This window comes from Ochlerotatus camptorhynchus, unplaced genomic scaffold, assembly GCF_037179485.1.
Source record: "Ochlerotatus camptorhynchus isolate MF236.1 unplaced genomic scaffold, CSIRO-AGI_Acam_v1.1 ptg000033l, whole genome shotgun sequence".
Classification (NCBI taxonomy): domain Eukaryota; kingdom Metazoa; phylum Arthropoda; class Insecta; order Diptera; family Culicidae; genus Ochlerotatus; species Ochlerotatus camptorhynchus.
Genome location: NW_027040524.1, coordinates 2215615 through 2235908, shown reverse-complemented (window position 1 = coordinate 2235908; position 20294 = coordinate 2215615). Strand labels below are relative to the sequence as shown.

The following is a 20294-nucleotide window of genomic DNA, read 5'->3' as shown; positions in this document are numbered from 1 at the left end:
GTGTTCCTGTGCTTCTTCAGATATTCGACCAATCGGAAGCATAGCTTTATCGTAGATGTCATGCCCATGTATCAGAACTTTATGCAGTGTTGTTGGCATTCGGTATCATCCATACAAAGACAAATATAGCTGTGCTGTTTCGTAGGCAAAGCTTTCGAATTTATTCTTATCGATTTCTTCACAGGATGAGATGGCAATTAACACTGTTTGCAACCGTTTTATCAATTCTTCGTCGATACCTGTAATAGCTGCGGGAATAGCAGCGCTCGCAAGTGTTGCCATCATTGCTGTTTCCACAACTTGCACGAGGCTTATCGACAATTTTCTTGTCAAGAAAATCTAGCTGAATGCATAACTTTGTTGCTGTGAATTCAGCCTCATGCCCCTTTTTGCATCATTTCATGAAGTCGAACCTATATGCAATATGTAGCATGTATTTAAATGGTCGGATCCAGCAATGAAGCGAACTTATGCCATACTGGAGCCATTCTACTTGAATTTTCTGGTCTTCATGTTATGAATGCCGTTAAATGCCGCCGAGGTTGCTCCGCAGAGGTAACATCTCTGTGCAGATGATGTGTTTGTAATTGCATTCACCGCCTTCCCGTCCACCATAGTCATCGAAAGATTATACATACTTAATTTTGAGTTCAATCGCATCCAGTAAATATGTGAATTCCGATAAGTTGTTAATCTCGGTGGCCATTCTTTCATGTTCCTCTCGAGTCATATTTGCAGTTTCTCTTTTGAAGTGGAGAGAAACTGGCCTACAATAGCGAGTTGATGATGGTCTCGGGTTGTCCCATATTATACCTTCCCCTGAAGGAAATCTAAGAAGTACAATGGATGTTAAAAATGTATGACTATCGATTGAATCGGTATTGAGAATTTTTGTTTATATTCTGCAATTCCGGATGTTCCATCGCAACCCCACTTGAGAATCAAAAAAAGCTCTCTATGCCCTTTTGCTACCGCCGCGCTCACATTTTCCTCAGAACGTTTTAAAAACCTTGAAGATGTTTTGTCCAGGAGAGCTTGAAGCTGAACGGAAGATACAACGGAAGAGATTGGTGGATAACATTTAGCTTTTTCTGGTTGTATACGTTTATACGACGGATAGATAGATTTTACCGGTTCTCTAACCAAATTATAGCTTCGTTTAGTCAACCTTGTGTCCATAAAAATAGCCGGTGCGTGCTCGCTAGAAATAGCTGGAACACAGTCCTCACAGGATGTCAATCTGGTATTTCCCTCGGCTCTTATACTCATTTTTGCAGCAAAAAGTAGTTCACCTGAACTATTACTCCTGCGCAGAAGTTCGGTCTTACGGCGTTTGCTACGATCACAGCTTTCGTCGAACTCTTTTGCTGGCCGTCCTCGCTTGTTGGTGATACCGGATGAAGAAGAGGGTCCTTGGAAAACTACAACATCTTCGAGCCAGTCATTATTGACTGCCAGCGACGCTGGAGTTCACGCCAGAATAGGTTGATAGTAACTTCAACATCGCAATTCACCCGATCACGAATGAACTTCTCGATTGACTTCGGTTTTTCTACAGTATCTGATATTTCGTACGTACGTAATTTGTAACATTGTAGAACGACGCAAGTGCCACGATTCTCTCCAATTCCCATTCAGCAGAAAGAGCATACGAAATAGAGTATGAGAGGAAATGAGCACTAGACTGGCCCACATTTATATTTTTTTTATCGTTTTTTTTTTTTCAATGGGCCAACCCCTAAGTTTGTGCCATTATGTGAGAAAACTACTCTCTAAAAATTTCAGCTCATTCGGATATAACACGAGCTGGCGCTTTTGGCTGATTTTTTTTCGAAATGTATGGAGAACTAACATCCCTTCACTCTTGCGTGCATAAAACTGATTCAGCAAACTCTTTTAAGCTCAGAATTTCAGCAATTGTAGCTTAATCTATGAGAAACAACTTTGTTGAAGACAGCATCATGATTCAAGTTATTATTATGGAGATATTCATTCTTGAATTTATATGTGCATTTTGTTCGTATATTGCAGCAAAATACAGGCAGCTTCTGCAACGTATCAATTAGATTACCACTAAAATAATAAAAATTCAAACTTTCCACAGGACAACATCCAGTCTCGTGTCAGTATGTTAGACTCTCTGAATGTTTCAGCTCTTTTTGACGTTAGTTGGAATGGCGCTTTTGGTTACTGTTCACATAGGACATTTTCATATACAAAATGCTCATATACATTCAACAGCGAATACCTCAATGAAACTAACAGGATTTATGATGCAATTTTCGGCAAAGTTGTTACTAATGAACTGAACTACAAGTTTTGAAAATCTGAATCAAATCGAGTATAAAGAAACTTTGTTATGATCGATAGAGTGTAGGAGTGTCCTTTCTTCATGTATTTTATCAAAATTTCCCATACAAAATTCAAACTAAAAGCGCCAGGTCACCCTACAACCAAATGAGCTAAATGTTTCACGGAATGGTTTTCTCACCTAAAGGCACAAATCTAGAGGTTGACCCGGTTCATCAACACTTTTTGAGCACGAAGTGTTTAGAATAGTATTAATCAGCTTATAGATTGCTCTTTTCATTGTCGATTTCACCATATTTATGTGCTGGAAAGTTGAATCTCTCACTAAGATGTGCTCGTTCTCCCACTGCTGGCGTGCAAAAGGACCAGCACTAGGTAACTAACAGATTCCCACACTACATGGCATGTAGATCAACTCAAATTTAAGTTTAAATTTAAGTTTTCTTGTAAACTGAGTAAAAAATTTCGAGCCTCATAAATCTTTTCGAATGTGACAAAAATACCGTCCCAGAGACGCGTTCATCTAGATAAAAGCAGATTTTTAGCGATAGGCCCAATCTTAGATACATAGGCCAACATTAGAGCCATTGGAAAATATTAATTAGCATTTCACATAAGTTTCATATGATATCATGAGTTTCATGTGTATCGAGATGTTGCTCATATTAGATGATAAAAGCTCAGAAAATTTTACTCAGTCTAAGAGTTAGCTTTTCAAGAATTTGTCGTGAAATCGTCATTTATCTTTTCATTATTTGTTTTTAACGTATACGACGTAAATGGATGCATTCCCAACTCCACTAAGGTTAAATTCGTTAAAAATAGGTCTGTTTTGCTCGAACAGGACTTTTACTGACATTTCAAATTTCGAATCTATTTCATGCACAGGACTGCAACGCCTGTCATCTGCGAACAACTCGAGTGAACCCAAATTTCTCTGGTGCCCTGCACCTAATTTGATAGCTTCTCCTTTTCTTCTCTGATTAAGCTTGGTACATATTGCGCCGCGTTGCGGAAAATAGATAAAGTTTTCTAGATAACGTTATAGGAAAGCATGATACACGCAAATTGCGCTCGTCAATTCAAAAACAACTAAATCATTTTTTAATTGTCCATTGTGGGAAGGTAAGAATGAATTTGAAGGCATGACATTTGTTGTCACTTTGCCGCATTTAATGTTACATAGTTGGAGCTTAAATATGTTATGATGTTTTCGGCAGTTTCAAGAATTGGATCGCATTGCATTTCTGAAATTCACAGACATTTTTTCGCAGACTTCTGTAAAAAAAAAATTTTGTATCTCCGCTTCCCACTTAAAAAGTGTGCATCCCGTGACAATCGTGCAGATACGGAGGTATATTGGTCTCAAGTAACAACCTAAGAAGAAAAGGAGACAATACGAACCACTTTTCTGTGAAACGCGAACCAGCTCGTGATTGGACGATTTGAAGTGCGTAAGATAGAGATAGAGATAAAAAAGTAAGAAGCCAGTTGTCTCCTCTTCCTCTTAGGTAACAACGGGTGTCAAACTAGCAATCCTCCCATTTCTCTTTTTTACACTAGCAACCAAAAATATTTACGTGTCTTGTCTTGAGAAAGTAAATAGTAGAATTTAAAGGAAAAACAACGAAAAAGGTATGCAATTATTCTACGACAAAACTCTCATGAATCAGTTAATAAAATAATACCACTGCCCTCCAGATACAACTACAACAAAAACAACAACAAATTCTCAAACTAAATAAATTATGAACTGCAAGTCAAAATTTCAGTGTGGCAATTCAATATATGAAATTAAATTCCCGGTTGCAAATAAACAGCTAAATATGGTACCGACATGATTGATTTGAGAAACTTATGTAAATGGCACAACAGTTTCAGCATTATACTATAAATGCAAAAACTGAAGGAAAAACAAACAAATTTTCATAATTTGGCAGATCAATACGCTTTGAAAGAAGCATGTACATTATTCGAAGTGCACTAATAACACTGAATGTCACGAGATTTTTTACTTCAAATAAAGACTAACTAACGGTTACTTTTTCGAAGGGACGTATCAGCTTTTGTAAACAATGCATTTGATCGTCGATTTGAAGTAACTGGTAGCTCACACACGCTTACTAACACCACTAGCAGGTAGGGGAAAATGGTATCTCATGGTAGTGTTAGTAAGCGTGTGTGAGCTACCAGTTACTTCAAATCGACGATCAAATGCATTGTTTACAAAAGCTGATACGTCCCTTCGAAAAAGTAATCGAGAATTGGTCACCTCTTACGCGCCGCTAGCACACCTCTAGTGTTGGGAATCGAAAATCTCTAACAGTGGTTTGTTCACACTTCTATAGAGAACAACTGGTGCAAGTTTGATCAAAGTAGTCGATCGCGTTCAGAAATAACGAAAAATGGAACTCGAAGAAGAAAACATATTGTGCACAAACACCTGGAAAATCCGGAGTGGTCCGGTTCCAAGCTGGCTATAATGCTGAAGATGCCGAAAACAACAGTTTGTCAAGTGCTCAAAACCTACAAGGAAACCCTGAGTGTTGAAAGGAATCAGCGGGCCTGCGAAAAAACTGGAACCAGGGATTTTTTTTTTTCTTTATTTAAGAGGTTTGCAGCCTAAAGGCTGGTTCGCCTCTGGAACCAGGGATTGTCAACTGCGCAGCGTTAAAGCCAACCCCGGTCTTTCGATCCGAGATGTGGCCAGAAGGTACAACGTCAACTTTCAAACGGCGCGGAACATCCTTGCCACGGATGGATACAAGTCGTACAAAGCCAGAAAACACCCGAACCGGCACATGAAGCAGAATTCCGTGGCCAAATAGCGTGCAAGGCTCTTGTACGACCGTGTTTTGACGCAACACAAGGGCTGCACTTTGATCGATGGCGAAACATACGTCAAGCTCGAATTTAAGCAGCTTCCCGGTCAGAAGTTTTACATCGTGACTGGACGGAAAAATTCAAGTTCGTGCTTGGCGGTAATTTCGCGAAGAAGGCCATGATTTGGCAAGAAATTTGCAGTTGTGGCCTGAAAACGGAACCATTCATCACATCCTCGACGTTGACATCCTAAGTTTACATCGAAGAATGCATGAAAAAGCGTGTATTGCCGTTCATCTGCAAGCATAGGGGAACTTGAAAAATCCCTAACTATTACCGATTGTAATAAATTAAATAAATATGTATACATTGTGTCACACTGAATTCTGTTTTTATGGGATTCTGATTTATTAGATTGTGTGGAAGTGCTCGAAGAACACCAAGTTGAAAAACGGCGTTAAGTCCCAGAAGGGACGTAATAAAGTCACAGCTGAATGAGAGGGTCTAAAAGACGAGTGTGTTATTTTGGTCAGCAATACGAAATCTACAACTGGTGAAAAAAAAATTCATGAATCTCTTACCAATGCAATGGACTCCTTCACTTGATCGTTAATAGCTTTTTTAATATGTATTGAACATAGTGACACACCTGTGAATAGAACGAAATAAAAGATAATAATTAGATAAATGAACCTTAGCTTTCGAGCAAAAGTGACAGAGGAAAAATTTATCAAAAAAGCTTCAATTTGCGTTCAGACTTCAAACCTCTGACTCAACGAAACCCCATACCGAATGCGAATTTCCACAGAAAAAGCGAAAATAAACGAACATAAATTTCACTCTCACTTGAACATCCTCTCTGGGCGATCCACAGCCGATTCACACCCGTTGATGAACATCTTAACCATGCATGTTTGCCATTTTAAAGACCCATTTCACAACTTCACGACTTCAATCAACGCCGGAAGCCGCGGATCGTCTGCGCAGATCGGGTCTTAAGTTTCCAATTTGACATTACAGTTCGAATCGCATGTACCCTATATGGTCAAATGACCACCAGTCAGAGGCCATTTATCCGCTGTGAATGTGATGTCTACCGGTTGTGCGTGTCTACGATTGAGCCATTTCTTTCTAACCGATTTCGGAAGCACCAGTTTTCATCCGCGGCGATCTCTCCGACGATGGCGCAATATTTTGCAACTTGGCACGTTGTAACCGGTTGAGATTCGATGCATCGCGACAGCTCTTCCTGTTTAGTGAGTTGAGGTGATTCCGCAATAGCCGGCCCAGCAGGTTTGGATTTTAACCGAGAGGCAATCAGATCGAACGTGCTGTGAGTTCCGAGTTCGATGGGATTTGGATTTGCTGTTCTTGTGTGTGCTCTGAGCTGGTGTTAATGATGGTTTTGGCACCCATTGACTGTTTTCAGGAACCAAACTTTTAACACTTCGCTGAATGGTTTTAAACTATTCCTCGGTCTTTCAGCTACGATCAGATTACATTTTTACGACTGAGCCAGGTTTTTCTTCAAATGAAATAAACGCTCAACAAAATATGGCTGATTTCGAGCAGCCAATAATCGAAAAGCTGGTTAACACGCAGTTCAAATGGATACGTTGCCGGAGAAAAAGAGGCTGCCGACAATAGTCACACTCACTTGAGCAGTTTGGAGCATTGTAAAAATGATTTCAGACCGTTTTGGATAATTCTGTCAGTTGTAAGGACGTGGCCAGAACAATCCTTAACTGTTGAAGCGGGATATTTCTTTAGCTGGGAGATAGTAATTACTCCCTACTTACTATCTGTCCAGTTACAGATATCCGTCTTGCTCTTAATAGTTTTGAATTCGTACCACCTACGATATTGTGCAACTTGTTCGATGCTAATGCTAATGCTAATGCTAACAATCAAACCTTCATGCCAAACACTGTCGAATGCTTTTTCTATGTCTAGAAGAGCAACTCCAGTTGACCAGCTTTCAGATTTGTTTGAGCGAATTAAATTTGTAGCTCTTAAGAGTTGATGTGTAGTTGAATGCCCATGACGAAATCTAATCTAATCTAATCCAACTGCTCATCTGCAAAAATTGAGTTCGTATTGATGTGAAGCATCATTCTATTCTATGTGAGTGGCACTACTCCAAGTAATTTTGTCAATTCATCTTTGAACTGATCCAAGGATTCACCACTGGGCAGACCTTTCAAGACAACCTTGAACAGACGTTCAGTTTTGGTGCCATAGGCGAAACTTTTGTGTTGCTTCTCAGTAAGATACTTGAGAAGACGTTTGAATCCGTTCAAAGTTTCAGCCATTTCACGGCATTCACCCCGACGGCCAATGTGAAGTAAAAGTTTGAATTTGACGAAGTTCAAAAGTTCCGTGCGAAGCAATGGAAATAGGATGTGGTTGTCACAATAGAGGGGAAACTTTTCCATCTTGACATTAAGCCGAGAATGTTTAGCGGAATTTTGCTCGAATGATGGAACATTCTCATCATCCATTACCATATCAATTGATTGCTCAAATAAATTTCATCCGAAGGGGGATCAAGAGATTGCCCTTTTCTTTTGCGTTTAAGCGCCATGGTGATAGAAGAAAGTTTCTCCAAATCGACTTCCAAGCAAATTGTTCTAAGAATCCGAAAGATCGAAGAGGAATTTTCCAAGTCGATGTCAAAACAGGATTACCTCGGGTAAGGCCAAACAAGGATCGAAGAGGAATAAGATTCGAACAAAGTAGACAATTTGCAGGTATTTTTTAACACTGAGAAGTGCTGTTTAAATTTGTTGTAGCTTTAGGTACAACACTTCCTTCAGCAAAAGGCAAATAGATCCGCATCATCGCATCCACAGTTAGTGCCTCTAATGTTACTTACAATTGACTGATCATAATAGTATGGCTGAGGTCTTATCAAGCATTGAGTGGGAAACTGTGCTCGATAGCACCGACGTGGAAATTGCCGCACGGACTTTCGCTAATGTTCTGACATATGTTTTCGATAGGCATGTGCCAAAAACAGTTCATCGGAATCGAAGTCGTCATCCGTGGCAAACGAAGAGTCTTCGTAACATGAAATCCATCAAGAGAGCTGCGTTAAGACGGTTTACGAGGCTAAACTTGGCGTACAAAAGGGCGACACTGGAAACCTGCAGCAAGAATTCAAGTACAATCCACGGAGTACGTGAATGAACAGCTTAAAAAGGCCGCTGCTACCATGTTAGAGATGAACTAGCCTTTGGCTAAAAATCTCTTAAATAAAGAATTTAAAAAAAAAAGCTGTTACCATGAAGTTGTAAGTTAACATTGCATCTACCCTTGAAGAAATTTGCCAGTTCTACGCAAAAAAAAATCCTAGTGTGTATGTCAACGAGAGTATATTGTCGCAGCATATAGCTATAGCTGCCTCCAAATCCCGAAACCCCATCGGCTGAATCGTCTCACAATCCCGGCAAAAAAACGGAATACCGTCCGTTTTCCTAAAGGAACACTTTACGTTTTTACTGAAGCCTCTATGTCATTTCTTTGGATTGTCTTTGAGCACTGGAATCTTCCCGATCTGCTGGAAGAACGCACACATTTATCCAGTTCATAAGAAAGGGGTCAGGATTGATGTATACAACTACCAAGGAATCACCTCGCTGTGCGCTATCTCGAAACTCTTCGAATTAGTTGTTATGGAGCCACTATTATCGCACTGTAAGACGGATTCGTTTCCAACCGTTCAACGACATCTAACCTGCTATGCTAAACCTCGCCCGTTACGAGAAACCTAGTTGAGTGATATCAGACCGATGCAATCTACACCGACCTATCAGCAGCATATGAGAAGATCAATCACGCTATGGATGTCTACTATCTTGGTTCCAGTCGTATCTTAACGAGCGCCAACTCAGTGTGTCTATTGAGAATTTGAATTCAATCGCTTTCCCAGCAACTTCAGATTTTCCTCACCTCGGGCTACTAACTGTCCTAATTTATTTCAACAATGTGATCTTAAGATTGTTCTCAAGATTCAAACGCATGCTGGCGTTATGTTTCTACAAAATCAGATTGATAGATTCAGTGACTGTTGTGACTTGAACTGCATGACAGTAAACCCTAACAAGTGCTCGATAATCACCGTCTCTCGCGAAAAATAGCCCTCAACAGCACATTTCATTCATGGTAGACAAAGCCTTCTGATATTTAGGGGTTTATCTTTAGGATAGCTAAGGATTGCCTTGAATCGTTATGCTGCTCCCTAGTACGATCCACATAAGAATATGGTGCAGCTGTGTGGAACCCTTTTCAACGTAGGATTACGTCTTTTGGCAACATATTGAGGTTGCATTTTCAAAAAAAAACCCCAATCTACCGCGCTACGAAAAGTGGTCAGGTTTTGACCACTTATAACTCTGTCAATAGCGGATGGATTTTATTTCTTAACAAGCCAATTGATTTAAAATCTTTCTACAAATATGTTTATTAATTTTCAATAGGTTCAAAAAATTACACAAATGTGCAACTGTTTCTATGGTGAACAAAATTATAACCGATTGCCTGCAAAAAGCGCTTTCCCTAACACAGATTTAAAAATCGAATTCCATCCGGTCTCGCCAAACGGTGCTTATTAGGTCACCGTGTGTGTTGATGTCCGGTTGGTCGTCATCAGCAGCAGTGCTTTCAGCGCGTGGCGTTGAAAATTGTTCTCCACTACACAACGAAAGGCTACTCACAAGCAGTAAGCTGCAGCCCACATGAGCGTACATTCACCGAAGCAGGAGGAAGAAGCCGCACCGCTCCTGATCGGATTCAGTAGTTCTTAGTGAGTCACTGTGGACCATCTAATACCAAGCATGTCACCCTCGTCACACGGTTCTTTTCAGGACCACCATAAATAATTGAATTGTTGCTTAAGAATTAATTTTCATTGAACGTTGGCTCGCCTTGCTGCCAGCCATATCACCCCAAAAGGTCTTTCGCAGCAACCAAACGTTTGTAGTCAAATGCGTAACAGTATTGAAGTGATACATACAAATTCTTACAGTGATCGAATACCACATGACTATGTAAATTAACCATAGACACTTCGTACGGTTTTCTCCAGGACGCTAATTGGAAAAATTTAAGCAAGAAATTCCTCCAATCAAAAACTGCGTAGTTTTTTCATCAGAAAACGAGTGGTTGGAACGAGTGAGTAGAAAGTAGATTCCCTAACACAGTCGCCGAATATTGATACCGAGCACGTAATCCTCCGTCAAATCTACGGTCGTGTCGTGGATACAACATCTTACTTTTATCATAATGGAGTTGAGTGAATCGAGTCAGTTCAATGCGGATTCATTCGCTACGCACTTCGGCGATTATCGTGGCCTTTTAGCCTGCCCCCCTATGAGGAACTTTGTTCATTAATACACCTAGAACCTCTCTACACTCGTCGCGACACTCTAAGAGCTATTTATGTTGCTAATGTTCTGCAGATTCGAGCTGATTGTCCAGCTGTATTGGAACAAATGAACATCAATGTGCAGCCTAGGTCCTTGCGAAATAATCAGATTGGTTTGGTCATGTACCCTACATCGTGTTGTCAGATCTAAGTTATCCACATCCCTCAGGGCCCGAGGAAAACAACCCGCGATACCCGTTAGAGATGTCTTGGTGAGCCGAGATCTCGACTGTTACAATTTAATTTTAGTTTTTTTAAACACACAGATCTGAGGATTTAGTAGTTAGTGTCATCTTGTGTTCTCCCAAGTTGTTAGCTGCCCATCGGTGTACCCCTATGTTAGTCTTTTTTTCCAGTATGTCGCTTAGTTCTAGATTAAGATCACATTGCTCGAAAAAACCTTGTGTTCTCAATCCCCACCCTGCCATCTATTTGTAACAATTTGTTACTCCTAACCTCAAGATAGCCGCGAGTAATCGGCCCCCGCTTTACTAACGATAGTTTTAAGTAATTTTGTAATCTAAATAATGAATATCGACTCCGCAAAGCTACAGCAAATGAGCCTGGAAAAATAAACGCATTATTAAAGAAACAATCACATGCTTCGCTTGCCGCTTATTAGAACTAACTACAGCATGCATAGTGCTATCATCGGTTGTCAAAGAATATTCAACAGAGTTGCATCTGTTTTTGTCTTTCACATGTCACGTGAGTTACTGCAAATCGAAAGGAGTAGTTTTTAGATTTTAGTATATTTTATGTATATGACAGTCAGTAGTGTAAACTAGCCATCACTGGGTCGACGAGCCTATTGAGGCATAAATTAAATAAATAAATACTGGTTTCCCGATTGTGACAGTCATATTTGATAACCTTTTATATTTATATTTAAAATTGCTTCACTTTTCCAATGGTTTGATTGCATTAAAGCATATCTACAAAATTCATATTGATGGTGATTGTAAAACGTATATTGTACCCACCATAGAGTTGCGTTAGTTTGAGGTTCATTTTTCTCCTCTAAACACAGTTTTCATAAACCCCGCCAAAGACCGTCCTAAGCACGCGTCGTTCGAAAACTCCCGATGCTTGCAGGTTCTCCTCGAGCATCGTCCATGCCTCATGCCCTTAGAGCACTACCGGTCTTATCAGCGTCTTGTACATCGTACACTTAGTGCGGAGATGAAGTTTACTCGACCTTAGGGTCTTGTGGAGTCCGTAGTAGGCACGACTTCCGGCAATAATGCGTCTCCGAATTTCTCTACTGCAGTTGTTATTTGACGTCACCAATGGTCCGAGGTACACAAATTCATCCACCACCTCGAGCTCATCTCCGTCTATTGTTACACTTCTGCCAATGCTAACAGATACTTTGTCTTCGACGTATTCACCTTTAATCAAGGTGAGCTGGTCTGCCGTGCTTTCGACAATGTCCACGTCATCAGCGAAGCAGATGAACTGACTGGACTTATTGAAGATTGTGCCCCGCATGTTAAAGCCCGCACGTTCTAGCGCAATGTTAAACAGGAGCCAGGAACGGCCATCGCCTTGTCGAAGTCCTTTGCGAGTTTCAAACGGGTCGGATAGCGCACCCGATATTTTCACGCAGCACTGTACACCATCCATCGTAGCCTTAATCAGTCTCGTCAGTTTCCCGGGAAAACCGTTGTCGTCCATGGCTGTTCACGGTCAATAGTATCGTAAGTGGCTTTAAAATCGATGAATAGGTGGTGTGTAGGAACTTAATATTCACGACATTTTTGGTGGATCTGTCGCAACGTAAAGATTTGGTCTGTTGTCGATCGCCTGTCCACAAAACCGGCTTGATAACTTCCCACAAATCTGCAAGCTAGCAGCGATAGACGGCGGAAGATGATGTAGGAAAGCTCTTTGCAGGCTGCGTTGAGAATTGTGATCGCTCGGTAGTTCTCACATTCTAACTTGTCACCCTTCTTATATATTGGGCATATTACTCCCTCTTTCCACTTCTCCGGTAGCTGTTCTGTATCCAAGATCCTGACTATCAGTCGGTGCAGATAAGCTGCCAAAGTTTTCCATGCCCATTTTAATAAGTTACGCTCCGATAACATCCGTCCCAGCTGTCTTGTTGTTCTTTAGCTGTTTGATAGCATCTTTAACTTCACTTATCGTGGGAGTTGTTACTTTTACTTCGTCCGTCGCACCGTTGAAGCCGTTCCTCATACTGTCTTGGTTATCCGCCTCTGTGCCATTAAGGTGTTCATCGTAGTGCTGCTTCCACCTTTTGATCACCTCACGTTCGTCCGTTAAGATACCTTCATCTTTATCCCGACACATTTCGGCTTGCGGCACAAAGCCATTGCGGGATCCGTTGAGTTTCTTGTAGAACTTGCGGGTCTATTGTGAACGATACAGCTGTTCCGTTTCTTCGCACTCTGCCTCTTCCCGGAAAAGGTGAGTTTGCTGTCTTCGCTTCTATTTATATCGCTCCACATTTTGACCCGCGCTACATTCTTCTCGTCTGAAATCGTCTGAAACTCCTCGTCAAACCAATAGTTTCGTCGATTCCGTTCCACAAACCCAATGGCACATTCTGCTGCGCTGTTGATGGCTGATTTGAAACTATCCCAGCAGTCCTCAAGAGGGGCTTCAGTCAGCTCTCCCTCATCCGGCAGCACTGGTTCATGGTTTTGCGCGTAGTCAGTTGCGACTTCAGGTAGCTTGAGTCGTTCCAGATTGTACCGTGGCGGGCGTCGGTACCGAATGTTGTTGACAACGGAATGCCTTTGGCGCACTTTTAGCATTACAAGGCAGTGGTCCGAATCGATGTTTGCGCCGCGATAGGTCCTGACGTCGATGATATCCGAGAAGCGTCTTCCATCAATCAAAACGTGGTCGATTTGTGATTCTGTCTGTAGTCTATCGTTCGTAAACTGGTGAGCGCTGAACTTTCCGATAACCGGTCTAAATTCCTCCTCCTCCTGGCCAACGTGAGCGTTTAGATATCCGATAACGATTTTGACGTCATGATTTGGGCAGCTGTCGTATACTCGTTCCAGCTGCGCGTAAAAAGCGTCTTTATCATCATCGTCACTTCCTAGATGAGGGCTGTGCACGTTTATTATTGAAGAAACGGCATTTGATCCTCAACTTGCACATTATATTGTCGATTGGCCACCACCCAATCACGCGCTTTTGCCTTTCACCCATCACGATAAAAGCTGGTAGTTGGTATATCCATCCCTATACGTATGTACCGACGATCCCTTCCAGCAAACCTCCTGCAGCGCTACAATGTCGAACTTGTGGACCCTCAATAAGTTGGAAAGAATGCGGTTACTTCCCAAGAAATTGACAGAACTACAGTTCCATGTTCCGAGTTTCCAATCGCTAGTCCGTATTCATTGCCTGGGTCTATGCCGATTGTTCCGGTCCGTATTTACATTGTTTGCTGCCCGTACTTTTTGAGTTTTACTGCTGGCTGTCTCGCCGGAGGACCGTCGTGCACATCTCTGTTTAGAGTTCCAAGCTGGCGCTAGGACGTTGATCAGCCGCTCCTAACATGTAGAACAGACACCGCTTTGAGTCGCCCTGCACATGGAGAAATGACGCTCGGTTAGGTTACGCCCTCCAACGCGAGATCAAGCGAAAAATATCAAAATATTCTTTGGAATCCCGTTTAGAAGCTTAATTAACGTAATTACTTGAAATATCGCACACCCTTCACAAGTAACCAAAAGTTCTGATAAAAGGCTATTTGTGGCTTTAGCAGCTTGATTGAAGGTGGTCTATAGAATTCTAAGCAGCCTCATTTTTAAGTCGTTATAAGAACTTGAAAGTTCCGGTACCATAATTGAAGAGCATTCTAAGCAGCTTCTGGCAGAACTTGGCCGAAACTTTTAGAAAATAAGTTAATAGTTGCCTTCTACCCCAATTTTATATTTAGTTCGCAGTTTATGAAAGTTAATTGTAAAGTCAGGTCTTTATGAAAGCTATTTTTAAAAGCAGGTATGAACGTGTATTGATTTATCAGCATTATTGCTAGTATTGGAGCTGTTTGAAAAATTAAACCCAGTCATTCTGCGTAAGAACCCCAGCACGAACCGCTACGGCATCTGAGATAATTTAACGTGAGCAGTTGTCCCGCCTACTGTTGGAATTTTCAGCTGACTGATTTGAATACGCACCGCATGATATTGCAGCACACTTGTGGCGCAGCGGTTAGCAATAGTAGATCGCATGCCGAATACACGGGTTCGAATCCAGGAAATTACTCTTTAATATTTTTTTATGTTTGGAGAGAATATTGATGCACTGCATAAATATAAGAATTATGATTAATTTGAGCCTCTGATCATTTCATTTTTACGTACATTAAATTTTGTTAATAATAAAGACTTGCTTTATGTGGGCTATGACGGACCATTTGACAAACCTTCTAGTTGCTAAGAAGTTCCGCAGGGAACTTTTAAGATACTTTAAAGTTGCTAAGAAGCTCCGCTGGGATCTTGTTAGGAACTTTGTTGTGGCCATGTTTTCAGCCATGCCTGAATTTCAAGTATAATTAGCTAGGAGTACGCATCGGAACTTTATGGAACTTGAAAGTGAATTTTACCGTTGAATGCGGAACTTTTGGTTACTTGGGTTAGTAATTGAATTTATCAAAACTGGTACCTTTCCCACACATTTTTCAGCGTTTAATGGTCACATTTTACAACATTCACCAATATTGTCCTCTGATAAAACTAGAAGTTCAAAAGTGTCATTCAAACATCATGCATGCGCCGTTTTCGATTGTAAAAAAAATGCTTTCAAATTAAACACCAGCCGGTTTAAGTACCCTCCAACCGAAGCGACCATCCACCATCCACTTGCGGCATAATCGGAATGGTCCACTGTCAATTAGATTTACGTAATCTTGTTGTTCTTTGACAGGGCGATGCAGCGTCCAACAAACGAACGAACGAACGGTTTGAAATCTCCATTGAGAAGGCCTCCGCTTTTTCCCCCCGTTATCTTGATGCTGATGTTCCCCTTCATGGTTCCCCACACAGTGGAAAGGTCTTAAGTCAGCATTCAGAAAGGAAAGCTATCGCCGTCTTCCATTGAACTGAAATTTGCATATTCAATGGTATTTCTATTACGGATTGTCGCTTTCGTTGTCGACGACGACCGAGCAAAAGATGGGAACTTGGGAATGATGCTAATAATAAGCGTGTGTTTTGAAAGCGACTAAAGGGAATGGCATGGCTTTTCGAAATTTGAAGAGCCACCTGTATCGTTGAATGGGTTAGGGGATCCTAGGGAACCGGAAGAAGGGGAGAATTTATTCCAATGGCCGATAACAGCCTCGGCAAACGATGGCTAATCTCGACTCGACTTGGTCCGTTTGAAATTGGATTTCTTGGGTTGTGATAACCACCCGTTGGTTAGAGTTCCAGGTCATTTCATTTTGGCTTCGTCCAATGTGTGTTTGTTCGGAATTGATCTAAAATAGGATTAAGGAATTCTAACGGGAGGGTCGCATGAATTATGCATAGGGAAACCGTTCGTTTTATGGTCAATTTAGCTTTAATCACTTTACAAAGTTGGGTTCCCTGGAGTGAGGGCACGCAAAAATGAACGGCAAACAAACGTGTAAACTAAACAAATAAACAAACATCCGCACGGGTTAACATTGCACGACCAGACGATAAGAAGCATCCGACTTTCTCTCATAATTAGTTGCCAAGTTGGAGCTTGTCATCGCGCGACAAGTACCACCAATGCAATGGATGACAGCGGCGTAGGTCGTTCGTTGACGGATCAGACAGAGCTGCAACAAGGTTGATCTGCAAGCCGTTCCTCGCCAATGGACGGTCAATGTATAATGATAGGGCCCCAGTTCCAGCGAGGGATTCGCTGTCGAAGGCGGCTAATTATTGCAATTGATTTGTTCAATTTCAAAAGGGAAGCCGGCGAGCGATAAATGGGTGAGCTCTGCTGTGGAGACGTATCTACCGAGAGAGTGAAGATCGCAAACGAGCGAACGGGAAGTCTTAATTAGGCTATGGTACGAAGTGACATGACAAATTGCTGCGGCACGATTTTTATTTTTATGCTTTTATGTTTATAGGTTTGCAGCTCGACTTTGGTGGTGGGATGGGTCGCAGATGAACTCAAATGAAGGAGTGCTAATTTAGCATACAATATATAATATGATAGCAACGAGAGGGGGGTGCTGGTGATTGATATGGGGAGAAACTCCCTGACGATGCATTCCGGATTAATGAGCCATCAATAGTTATAGAAGTGGCCGGCGGCAGCCTACAGTAATTTATCCAATCAACATTGAAACTAATCATTAAATTACAACAATCAAATCAAGCTGCACTGTTCAAGTGCGGAGTTGGACCTGATTTTTCAAGCTGGTCCTTGTATCAGAAAAGCTGAAATTATACGTTTGGGTATCTTCAACTTAACTTATTAACATATTGCTGGCGCTAATTTTATTTAATATTAAATTTTCCAATGTTCCAAAATGCTCTGCTGAATAAACTTAATCAGAATCAGCGTTGGAAACGCTCACGATGTTTCTCGAAGATCACCAAGGGAAAAGTTCTCGAGTCATAGTGATTTTTTGATTTGAAATTTTCAACAGCAATCAACAAACATTAAGCACACGATAAATAAGTATTACCATATTTAAGCAATTCACCCCGTAGGAGAAGATTCTTCCGAAAGCACACGCATACCATCGCTCGGCAAGAGACACAGTTATCCCCCTCGCATCGTTTCGAAATTCCATTCACGGTCACATTTCTCCTCCGAAACTGGCGCGTCGGGAATCGAACTTCGTGTCATAAATTGGGTAGGATTTAGTGCGGGACACTGATTGCCATTGTCTGCTTCGACCGCCACAGTCCCATGGGTGTGTATCGCAGGGCCACTGTGTGATTTGAAGATCCTGCTGCATCTATCTTTCTAAAGCGATGTGCCATTCGGTGGGCGATGGGACCATAAAAATCCGTGTGTGCCGTATCACAAACGGCGGTGCGGCGGTTTTGGAGCTGACTGACCTGTGCAGTCACCCCCCATCCCCTCCCCCCACCAGTTACGGAAAACCTGCGGATCCGCGGGCGACGACGACGATGACGATGGTAATTCGAGTGAAGGCTCATTTGCATACCCATTTCATGCGTATCACAACATTTTATTAGCAGCTCATCGATTTGGATGCTGAAGGAAGGCATACACATGTGAGGGCAAGGGGAGGGTGGAGTCGATTTCTAATAAAAGTTTATTTTTCATGGTATTATCGTGTCACGTTCGCGATCGACGCGAGACGCGGAGCCAATGCTCGCACACGCTGAAGATGGGTCCCAGATTGATGCCGGAATTATGCAAGAGACGTACATGGCGGCCGATGCCGATGGAGAGATTGTGAAGTTGCTTTTCTACTGCCAGTACGTACACGAACAACACGACCAGATGGTACCCACTCGAAGAAGACAGTTCTTTATTTTTCTGCATGTTTGAGTAACGAATTTGAGTTGAACAATTGAGCAAATATGCGATCGGCTACCGGCGAGATGCGACGTGCTATTGTTTGTAAATAGATTTCTTCTTGAATATTCGATTAGATGATGATCGATGGTCGGCTCATGTTGTACAAGCAGTCCCAAACGAACGGGCAAATGCAAGGCAAATGTATGTCACAGTAGACCTAAAGTTTTCGTAAGTCTGGCATTTGTTGGGAAACATCGATATCAATTTAGCCACGTCTATCGACGCTGGGATATATTTTATTATCTGCCAACATGCTTCTTTGTGCTATTGTAAGATTTGAATATTTATTTATGTTTTGCTTTATTAATTTATTTTTCCAGGCTCATTTGCCGTAGCTTTGTGGAGCCGATTTTCATTGTTTAGATTACAAAATTACTTAAAACGAACGTTACCCAAGTAACAATTCAGTAACGATTAAGCATCCACTCTGATTTATGATGGTTATACCGTTATACAATGAACAATCCATTTAGTTTAAATATAGCATTTCAAAGTGGAAAACATTCCTGCTTAGTAATTCAGCTTTTTGCTGTTTTAAAAACCTTGTATAGTCTGGCAAGGAAGTCAAAACTATCTTGTTTTAAAAATAACAATTGTTTATTAATGTCTTGATGAAATACTTTATAAACGTGTTCTATCATTATAAAACCAATAATAAAACCATTAGGTTTTGCATTAGACCAAAAAGCATTTATTGTTGCTTTTTAGTCTTTTTAAACTGCATCATTAACTCCCCAATTACTCTGTTTACAAATTTTTGACAAAGAAATCTCGAAGGATAGACGAAGTAGGATGAAAAATTCAAGTCGATTTCAGCAAAATTTACTTCTTTAGAAAAACCAGCACACCATCAACGACAGACCATCTGGCGGAGAAGAGCAAACTGAGCAGGGCCCTCTAATTCATAAAACATTGTTGAAAGTTTTAAAAACATACCAGCCTTCTCCAGATCTTGCGAAAAGATGACAACCGACAGCAGTCCACTGAAACTGTTAGTCAGCGGAGATTAGCTGGTTTCCGATCCATATCAGCGATTTTATTCGGCGAAAGAATCAACTCTTCGAAAATTTCATTCAAGCTGTTCGATATGTGAAATGTTGTAAAACAGTATCGCAAACTGTCTGAGTAACCAATTTCCCAATCTATGGGGAGAAAACCACCTGGAAGAACCCTGGATCCCACAGTGCAACTATCGAAAAATAAACACACTTTGACGTTTAACTTTTTGCAGGCAACTTTGCCTCCATAAATGCTGTCATAAATCTGAACGGGTTAGGATCAAGCAAAATGGCCTCAGATAAATACAATTCAGCCTGCAAGTTTGCTTCATAAAAGCCATTTTAAAACCTTATTAATTTGTTAAGGAATTCTTGAAAGCAAAACAGCTTTTTCACAAATGACCCATGAAAATCAACTTTTATGCCAGCGCCATGTTACAATTAGTTTGCTTGTTTTTTACAATCTTCGATTTTCAATCTATATTTCCTTAGATATAACTATATTTTGGTAAATTTAGCAATAAGTAAACATTTAAATACGAAAATAATAAAAAAAAAGCTCGACCAAGCTCCAATGTTAAATAATTAGTCAAATCGACGTTTTACGAGGGTGGACTTAATTTTTTCGATGTTTTCACGTACATTAAACATAAAATTTAATATGGCACTTAAAACTAGGCCACTTAATGAAAACCATCAGTTTCTATTTTAATTATTTTGATAAGATCGGATTCATAAATCCTTTTCTTACTTGATTGATGTTTTCCTAGTGGATTCAGCATGCGGCTAGGGGAAATGGCTCGGAAAGGGTTTTTATTGTTGCTAAATAGCTTTTATTGTAACTTTCAAATGGTTCTCCATGCGTTCTTCATACAACCTTTTGCAGTAAATCAATCTTGAAGAGCTTCGAGAAATCACCCTTCAGAACCTTCTCCAGGGTGGGCCAACTAGATATATTCTAGTCTTAATGAGGTTTTGGTGGATGCATTAATGACAAAATAGCCTTGACCAGGGTTTTATGAATGTTGTTTTATAGTTGCTTCGTAGTATTTCATAAAACTTAAAATGTTACTTGGGTAGTAAAGCGGGGGCGATTACTAGCGGCTATATCGAGGTTCTTCTTTCTTCTTATTCGCATTTCAAGCTTATTGCTTAGTGCATATTAGCTAATTGCGTGCTCTTAACTTAGTGTTCTATCTAAATGCACTTCC

The 20294-nt window shown here is 40.9% G+C and overlaps 1 long non-coding RNA gene across 1 annotated transcript in view; it reads right to left on the bottom strand.

Moving 5' to 3' along the window:
* Positions 1-5714: 5714 nt before the first annotated feature.
* The window catches only part of LOC135709386 (uncharacterized), a 144390-nt gene continuing 129810 nt past the window's right edge, over positions 5715-20294 (bottom strand). The window contains exon 3 of the long non-coding RNA XR_010518348.1: positions 5715-5782. This is a non-coding gene — a long non-coding RNA (uncharacterized LOC135709386). The remainder of the gene's footprint in view (positions 5783-20294) is intronic.